Below are 9869 nucleotides of genomic sequence, written 5' to 3'. Positions count from 1 at the left end.
GGGGTCATTTGGGAACCCCCACCTCAAAATTTGGGGTCATTTGGGAACCCCCACCTCAAAATTTGGGGTGGTTTGGGAGCCCCCTCCTCAAAATTTGGGGCTCGTTTGGATGGTGGGAGGGATTTTGGGGAGGGGGTCTAGAGGGGTTTGGACCCCCCCTCCCACTTTGAGGAGAGGCTCAGCTGAGACCCCTCCCCAAATTCCGGACCGGCTGCGACCCCTCCCCAAAATTTTGGAGCTACCTGGGACCCACCCCCTCCCCAAAAATTTGGGGCGGTTTGAGATTCCCAAGGATCATTTTTTTGGGGGGCGCGGGGGGAGGGTGCGACCCCCCCCCCCCCCCTCAAATTTGAGGAGAGTCTGGGACCCCTCCCCAAAAATTTGGGATCGCTTGAGACCCCCCCTCACCAAAAATAAATTGGGAGACCCCCACCCCCCAAAAAAACCAAACCCTTGGGGTCCCTGGGATGTTTTTGGGGGGGGGTCCCGGGGGAGTTTTTGGGGGGTCCTTGGGGTTTTTTTTTTTTTTTTTTTTGGGGGGGGGGGTCCCTTGCACGAGACCCCCTCCCCCCCCCCCTCCCACCCCCCGTGGTTTTGGGGGAGGGGCGCGGCTCAAAGTTTATTTTTGGAAATAAATAGAAAAAAAAAAAAAAAAATTCTCGAAATTCTCTGAAATTCGCCCCAAAATCTCGGGATTCCAACTCCCCCCTCCCCCACCCCCCAAAAAAAAAAAAAAAGTGAATTTTACCCCAAAAACGTCCTGGAACCCCAAAATCCCGGAATTTCACCCCAAAATCCCGGAATTTCACCCAAAATCCCGGAATTTCAACCCAAAATCCTGGAATTTCACCCCAAAATCCTGGAATTTCACCCAAAATCCTGGAATTTCACCCCAAAATCCCGGAATTTCACCCAAAATCCCGGAATTTCACCCCAAATCCCAGAATTTCACCCAAAATCCCGGAATTTCACCCAAAATCCTGGAATTTCACCCCAAAACTGAACTTTTTTTTTCACCCAGATGTGGGAGAGGAGGCGGCAAAAAAAAAAAACCAAAAACAAAACAAAAAAAAAAAAACCCCCAAATTTCCAAAAATTCCGAATTTCCCAGAATTCCAAATTTCCCAAAATCCCAAATTCCCCAAAATTCCGAATTTCCCAGAATTCCCTCGGTTTTCCTGGAATTTTTTGATTTTTCCTGCAATTTTCGGCACCTGCGGGGGGAAGGGAGAGAGATACTGGTGATACTGGGAGCACTGGGAGGGGTGACTGGGAGCACTGGGAGGGGTCACTGGGGATACTGGGAGGGGTGACTGGGGATACTGGGACCAGGTACTGGTGTGACTGGGATATCTCACCTGGTGTTACTGGTGTTACTGGTGTGACTGGGATATCTCACCTGCTGTTACTGGTGTTACTGGGATATCTCACCTGCTGTCACTGGTGTTACTGGGATATCTCACCTGGTGTTACTGGTTTGAACTGGTGTTACTGGGATATCTCACCTGCCGTTACTGGTGTTACTGGGATATCTCACCTGCCGTTACTGGTGTTACTGGGATATCTCACCTGCTGTTACTGGTGTTACTGGGATATCTCACCTGCTGTTACTGGTGTTACTGGGATATCTCACCTGCTGTTACTGGTGTCACTGGGATATCTCACCTGCTGTTACTGGTGTTACTGGTGTGACTGGGATATCTCACCTGCCGTTACTGGTGTGACTGGGATATCTCACCTGCTGTTACTGGTGTTACTGGTGTTACTGGGATATCTCACCTGCTGTTACTGGTGTTACTGGTGTGACTGGGATATCTCACCTGCCGTTACTGGTGTGACTGGGATATCTCACCTGCTGTTACTGGTGTTACTGGTGTTACTGGGATATCTCACCTGCCGTTACTGGTGTTACTGGGATATCTCACCTGCTGTTACTGGTGTTACTGGGATATCTCACCTGCCGTTACTGGTGTTACTGGGATATCTCACCTGCTGTTACTGGTGTTACTGGTGTGACTGGGATATCTCACCTGCCGTTACTGGTGTGACTGGGATATCTCACCTGCTGTTACTGGTGTTACTGGTGTTACTGGGATATCTCACCTGCCGTTACTGGTGTTACTGGGATATCTCACCTGCTGTTACTGGTGTTACTGGGATATCTCACCTGCCGTTACTGGTGTTACTGGGATATCTCACCTGCTGTTACTGGTGTTACTGGTGTGACTGGGATATCTCACCTGCCGTTACTGGTGTGACTGGGATATCTCACCTGGTGTTACTGGTTTGAACTGGTGTTACTGGGATATCTCACCTGCCGTTACTGGTGTGACTGGGATATCTCACCTGCTGTTACTGGTGTTACTGGTGTTACTGGGATATCTCACCTGGTGTTACTGGTGTGACTGGGATATCTCACCTGCTGTTACTGGCGTGACTGGGATATCTCACCTGCCGTTACTGGTGTTACTGGGATATCTCACCTGCTGTTACTGGTGTTACTGGGATATCTCACCTGGTGTTACTGGTGTTACTGGGATATCTCACCTGCTGTTACTGGTGTCACTGGTGTTACTGGGATATCTCACCTGCTGTTACTGGTGTCACTGGTGTGACTGGGAGCCCCGGACGCTGCTGGCACTGGTGTTACTGGTGTTACTGGTGTTACTGGTGTGACTGGTGAACTCCGAGTAGGGGCGGGAGCGCGGGCACAGCAGGGACCGGTACCAGGCCCGCACCTGGAACGGCAACTGGTGTGAACTGGTTTGAACTGGTGTGAACTGGGAATGCCCCACTATGAGCTGGGAACCACCAGTTTGAACTGGGATCCTCCCGGTTTGAACTGGCCACCCTCAGTATGGACTGGGACATTCCCAGTTTGGAACGGGACCCTCCCAGTTTGAAATGGGACCCTCCCAGTATGAACTGGGATCCTCCCAGTATGGACTGGTACCCTCCCAGTTTGAACTGGGATCCTCCCAGTTTGGAATGGAACCCTCCCAGTTTGGGATGGGACCCTCCCTGTTTGAACTGGGAACTCCCAGTATGAACTGGGATCCTCCCAGTATGGACTGGTACCCTCCCAGTTTGAACTGGGATCCTCCCAGTTTGGAACGGAACCCTCCCATTTTGAACTGGGACATTCCCAGTTTGCAACAGGACCCTCCCAGTATGAACTGGGACCCTCCCAGTTTGGAACGGGGCAGTTTTGGGGATTTTGGGGATTTTTGGGGTCCAGGGTGAATTTCTGGAGAGAATTTGGGGAAAATTTTGGGCATTTTGGGGAAATTTTTGGGGTTTTTTTTTGTGGTTTTGGGGTTTTTGGGGTCCCGGTTCCGTTTTTGGGGTGGATTTGGGGTTTTTGGGGTTTATTGTTTTGGGGTTTATTTTTTTGGGTTTTTTTGGGGTTTTGGGGTTTTTGGGGGTCCTGGTTCCGTTTTTGGGGTGGATTTGGGGTTTTTGGGGTTTATTGTTTTGGGGTTTATTTTTTTGGGTTTTTTTGGGGTTTTGGGGTTTTTGGGGGTCCCGGTTCCGTTTTCGGGGTGGATTTGGGGTTTTTCGGGTACCTTGGGGTGTCCCAGGCAGTGGCACAGGAAGATCAGCAGCCCCTGGGCGGCGTTGATGACGCAGAAGAGGAGGGGGAGGGGCGGGGGGGCGCTCCCCGGGGGGAGGGGCGGCCCCTCCCCCCCCGCCCAGCCCAGCCCCGCCCCCACCCCCAGGGCCCAGGTGGAGCCCAGCAGGGAGAGCTGGCCCAGGGACGTCACCAGGAGCACCCTGGGGACAGCGAGGGGACACCTGGGTCACACCTGAGTGTCATTAATGTCACCTGGGGCACACCTGTGTGTCATTAATGTCACCTGAGTCACACCTGGGTCACACCTGTGTGTCATTAATGTCACCTGAGTCACACCTGGGCACACCTGTATGTCATTAATGTCACCTGGGGCACACCTGTGTGTCATTAATGTCACCTGAGTCACACCTGGGTCACACCTGTGTGTCATTAATGTCACCTGAGTCACACCTGGGCACACCTGTATGTCATTAATGTCACCTGGGGCACACCTGTGTGTCATTAATGTCACCTGAGTCACACCTGGGTCACACCTGTGTGTCATTAATGTCACCTAGGGCACACCTGGGTCGCACCTGAGTGTCATTAATGTCACCTGGGGCACACCTGTGTGTCATTAATGTCACCTGAGTCACACCTGGGTCACACCTGTGTGTCATTAATGTCACCTGAGTCACACCTGGGCACACCTGTATGTCATTAATGTCACCTAGGGCACACCTGGGTCACACCTGTGTGTCATTAATGTCACCTAGGGCACACCTGGGTCACACCTGAGTGTCATTAATGTCACCTGGGGCACACCTGTGTGTCATTAATGTCACCTGGGGGACACCTGGGTCACACCTGTGTGCCATTAATGACACCTGGGGCACACCTGTGTGTCATTAATGTCACCTGGGGCACACCTGGGTCACACCTGTGTGCCATTAATGTCACCTGTGTCACACCTGTGTGTCATTAATGTCACCTGAGTCACACCTGGGCACACCTGTGTGCCATTAATGTCACCTAGGGCACACCTGGGTCACACCTGAGTGTCATTAATGTCACCTGTGTCACACCTGGGTCACACCTGAGTGTCATTAATGTCACCTGGGGCACACGTGTGTCACACCTGTGTGTCATTAATGTCACCTGAGTGTCCCCCCAGTACCCCCAGTGTCCCCAGTGATGTCCCCAGTATCCCCAGTATCCCCAGTGTCCCCAGTGTCCCCAGTCCCCCCAGTCCCCCCAGTATCCCCAGTATCCCCAGTGTCCCCAGTGTCCCCAGTCCCCCCAGTATCCCCAGTATCCCCAGTGTCCCCAGTATCCCCAGTGTCCCCAGTATCCCCAGTATCCCCAGTGTCCCCAGTCCCCCCAGTATCCCCAGTGTCCCCAGTCCCCCCAGTGTCCCCAGTCCCCCCAGTATCCCCAGTCCCCCCAGTATCCCCAGTATCCCCAGTCCCCCCAGTGTCCCCAGTCCCCCCAGTATCCCCAGTATCCCCAGTCCCCCCAGTGTCCCCAGTCCCCCCAGTATCCCCAGTATCCCCAGTGTCCCCAGTGTCCCCAGTCCCCCCAGTATCCCCAGTATCCCCAGTGTCCCCAGTATCCCCAGTATCCCCAGTGTCCCCAGTCCCCCCAGTATCCCCAGTGTCCCCAGTCCCCCCAGTGTCCCCAGTCCCCCCAGTATCCCCAGTCCCCCCAGTATCCCCAGTATCCCCAGTCCCCCCAGTGTCCCCAGTCCCCCCAGTATCCCCAGTCCCCCCAGTATCCCCAGTATCCCCAGTCCCCCCAGTGTCCCCAGTCCCCCCAGTATCCCCAGTATCCCCAGTCCCCCCAGTATCCCCAGTCCCCCCAGTATCCCCAGTGTCCCCACCTGACCCTGCGCAGGTGTCCCATGTCCGGGTTGATCTCCTGGAATTTCTGCACCAACTTCCAGAGGGTGACAACGAGGATGGCAGCGTTGGCCTGGGGACAGGGGATACTGGGAATACTGGGAATACTGGGGATACTGGGGATACTGGGGGGACTGGGGATACTGGGGGGACTGGGGATACTGGGGATACTGGGGGGACTGGGGATACTGGGGAACTGGGAATACTGGGAATACTGGGGGGACTGGGGATACTGGGGATACTGGGGGTACTGGGGGGACTGGGGATACTGGGAATACTGGGGATACTGGGGATACTGGGGGTACTGGGGGGACTGGGGATACTGGGGATACTGGGGGGACTGGGGGGACTGGGGATACTGGGGATACTGGGAATACTGGGGGGACTGGGGGGACTGGGGATACTGGGGATACTGGGGGGACTGGGGATACTGGGGACTGGGGGGACTGGGGATACTGGGGGGACTGGGGGGACTGGGGATACTGGGGATACTGGGGATACTGGGGGGACTGGGGATACTGGGGACTGGGGGGACTGGGGATACTGGGGGTACTGGGGGGACTGGGGATACTGGGGATACTGGGAATACTGGGAATACTGGGGGGACTGGGGATACTGGGGATACTGGGAATACTGGGGGGACTGGGGGGACTGGGGATACTGGGGATACTGGGAATACTGGGGGGACTGGGGGGACTGGGGATACTGGGGATACTGGGGGTACTGGGGATACTGGGAATACTGGGAATACTGGGGGGACTGGGGATACTGGGGACTGGGGGGACTGGGGATACTGGGGGGACTGGGGGGACTGGGGATACTGGGGATACTGGGGGGACTGGGGGTACTGGGGATACTGGGGGTACTGGGGATACTGGGAATACTGGGAATACTGGGGGGACTGGGGATACTGGGGATACTGGGGGGACTGGGGATACTGGGAATACTGGGAATACTGGGGGGACTGGGGATACTGGGGATACTGGGGGTACTGGGGGTACTGGGGGAGGATTGGGGACAGGGCAGTGACATTAGGGTGACACAGGAACGTGGCACAGGTGACACACAGGTGACATTAATGACACACAGGTGTGACAGGTGAAAGGTGACACTCGTGACACACTCAGGTGACACACTCAGGTGACACACTCAGGTGACACACAGGTGACACACAGGTGACACACAGGTGACACAGGTGACACACAGGTGATACACTCAGGTGACACACAGGTGATACACTCAGGTGACACACTCAGGTGATACACTCAGGTGACACACAGGTGACACAGGTGATACACTCAGGTGACACAGGTGACACTCTCAGATGACATAGGTGACACAGGTGACACAGGTGACACAGGTGACACACTCAGGTGGCACAGGTGACACTCTCAGGTGACACAGGTGACGTAGGTGACACACTCAGGTGGCACACAGGTGACACTCAGGTGGCACTCAGGTGACACTCTCAGGTGACGTAGGTGACACAGGTGACACAGGTGACACACAGGTGACACACTCAGGTAGCACAGGTGGCACAGGTGACACAGGTGACACACAGGTGACACACAGGTGACACTCAGGTAGCACAGGTAGCACAGGTGACACAGGTGACACACAGGTGACACACTCAGGTAGCACAGGTGGCACAGGTGACACAGGTGACACACAGGTGACACACAGGTGACACACAGGCGACACACAGGTGACACTCAGGTAGCACAGGTGGCACAGGTGGCACAGGTGACACAGGTGACACAGGTGACACACAGGTGACACAGGTGACACTCAGGTAGCACAGGTGACACAGGTGACACAGGTGACACACAGGTGACACACTCAGGTAGCACAGGTGGCACAGGTGGCACAGGTGACACAGGTGACACAGGTAGCACAGGTGACACAGGTGACACAGGTGACACACAGGTGACACTCAGGTAGCACAGGTGGCACAGGTGACACAGGTAGCACAGGTGGCACAGGTGACACACAGGTGACACACAGGTGACACAGGTAGCACAGGTGGCACAGGTGACACACAGGTGACACAGGTGACACAGGTAGCACAGGTGACACAGGTGACACACAGGTGACACAGGTGACACAGGTAGCACAGGTGACACAGGTGACACACAGGTGACACACAGGTGACACAGGTAGCACAGGTGGCACAGGTGACACAGGTGACACACAGGTGACACAGGTAGCACAGGTGACACAGGTGACACACAGGTGACACTCAGGTAGCACAGGTGGCACAGGTGACACAGGTGACACACAGGTGACACAGGTAGCACAGGTGGCACAGGTGACACACAGGTGACACACAGGTGACACTCAGGTAGCACAGGTGGCACAGGTGGCACAGGTGACACAGGTGACACAGGTAGCACAGGTGACACAGGTGACACAGGTGACACACAGGTGACACTCAGGTAGCACAGGTGGCACAGGTGACACTCAGGTAGCACAGGTGACACAGGTGACACAGGTGACACACAGGTGACACACAGGTGACACAGGTGACACAGGTAGCACAGGTGACACAGGTGACACAGGTGACACAGGTGACACTCAGGTAGCACAGGTGACACAGGTGACACACAGGTGACACAGGTAGCACAGGTAGCACAGGTGACACAGGTGACACAGGTGACACAGGTGACACTCAGGTAGCACAGGTGACACAGGTGACACACAGGTGACACACAGGTGACACAGGTGACACACAGGTGACACAGGTAGCACAGGTGGCACAGGTGACACAGGTGACACAGGTAGCACAGGTAGCACAGGTGACACACAGGTGACACACAGGTGACACAGGTGACACACAGGTGACACTCAGGTAGCACAGGTGACACAGGTGACACACAGGTGACACAGGTAGCACAGGTGGCACAGGTGACACAGGTGACACTCAGGTAGCACAGGTGACACAGGTGACACAGGTGACACACAGGTGACACACAGGTGACACAGGTAGCACAGGTAGCACAGGTGACACAGGTGACACACAGGTGACACTCAGGTAGCACAGGTGGCACAGGTGACACTCAGGTAGCACAGGTGACACAGGTGACACAGGTGACACACAGGTGACACACAGGTGACACAGGTAGCACAGGTAGCACAGGTGACACAGGTGACACACAGGTGACACAGGTAGCACAGGTAGCACAGGTGACACAGGTGACACACAGGTGACACAGGTAGCACAGGTGGCACAGGTGACACGGGGGCTCTCACCGCGGTGATGACGATCACGGGGCCCTGGAAGCTCCAGCGGAAACCATGGTGCAGGGACAGCCAGCAACTGGGAATGGAAACTGGGATGGACTGGGAGGGACTGGGAATGGAAACTGGGAGGGACTGGGAGGGACTGGGAATGGAAACTGGGATGGACTGGGAGGGACTGGGAATGGAAACTGGGAGGGACTGGGAGGGACTGGGAATGGAAACTGGGATGGACTGGGAGGGACTGGGAATGGAAACTGGGAGGGACTGGGAGGGACTGGGAATGGAAACTGGGAGGGACTGGGAATGGAAACTGGGAGGGACTGGGAGGGACTGGGAATGGAAACTGGGAGGGACTGGGAGGGACTGGGAATGGAAACTGGGAGGGACTGGGAATGGAAACTGGGAGGGACTGGGAGGGACTGGGAATGGAAACTGGGAGGGACTGGGAGGGACTGGGAGGGACTGGGAGGGACTGGGAGGGACTGGGAGGGACTGGGAATGGAAACTGGGAGGGACTGGGAGGGACTGGGAATGGAAACTGGGAGGGACTGGGAGGGACTGGGAGGGACTGGGAGGGACTGGGAGGGACTGGGAGGGACTGGGAGTATTTGTAGCCGCTCTCTTGTTCACAGTCGATCAGCATTGATCAATCACTATTGATCACTATTGATCACCATTGATCACCATTGATCAGCATTGATCACCATTGATCGCCATTGATCACCATTGATCAGCATTGATCAATCACTATTGATCACTATTGATCACCATTGATCACCATTGATCGATCACCATTGATCACCACTGATCAGTCACTATTGATCGCCATTGATCACCATTGATCACTGTGGTTATTGATCGCTGTGGTTATTGATCACCATTGATCACTGTGGTTATTGATCACTGTGGTTATTGATCACCACTGATCACTGTGGTTATTGATCACTGTGGTTATTGATCACTGTGGTTATTGATCACTGTGGTTATTGATCGCCATTGATCACTGTGGTTATTGATCACTGTGGTTATTGATCACTGTGGTTATTGATCACTGTGGTTATTGATCGCCATTGATCACTGTGGTTATTGATCACTGTGGTTATTGATCACTGTGGTTATTGATCACTGTGGTTATTGATCGCCATTGATCACTGTGGTTATTGATCACTGTGGTTATT

The 9869-nt window shown here is 54.6% G+C and overlaps 1 long non-coding RNA gene across 1 annotated transcript; it reads right to left on the bottom strand.

Annotated features, from left to right (window-relative positions):
* Positions 1-726: 726 nt before the first annotated feature.
* LOC134055518 (uncharacterized) lies at positions 727-3640 on the bottom strand. Its single transcript, XR_009934088.1, has 3 exons — positions 3567-3640; positions 2589-2738; positions 727-1214 (listed from the first exon to the last, which is right to left on the bottom strand). It is a non-coding gene; the product is annotated as an uncharacterized LOC134055518 (long non-coding RNA).
* Between the last annotated feature and the right edge of the window lie 6229 nt (positions 3641-9869).

The sequence above is a fragment of the Cinclus cinclus genome, chromosome 32, assembly GCF_963662255.1.
Source record: "Cinclus cinclus chromosome 32, bCinCin1.1, whole genome shotgun sequence".
NCBI lineage: Eukaryota > Metazoa > Chordata > Aves > Passeriformes > Cinclidae > Cinclus > Cinclus cinclus.
The sequence above is the reverse complement of the archived record's forward strand: the minus strand, read 5'-3'. Positions and strand labels throughout refer to the sequence as shown.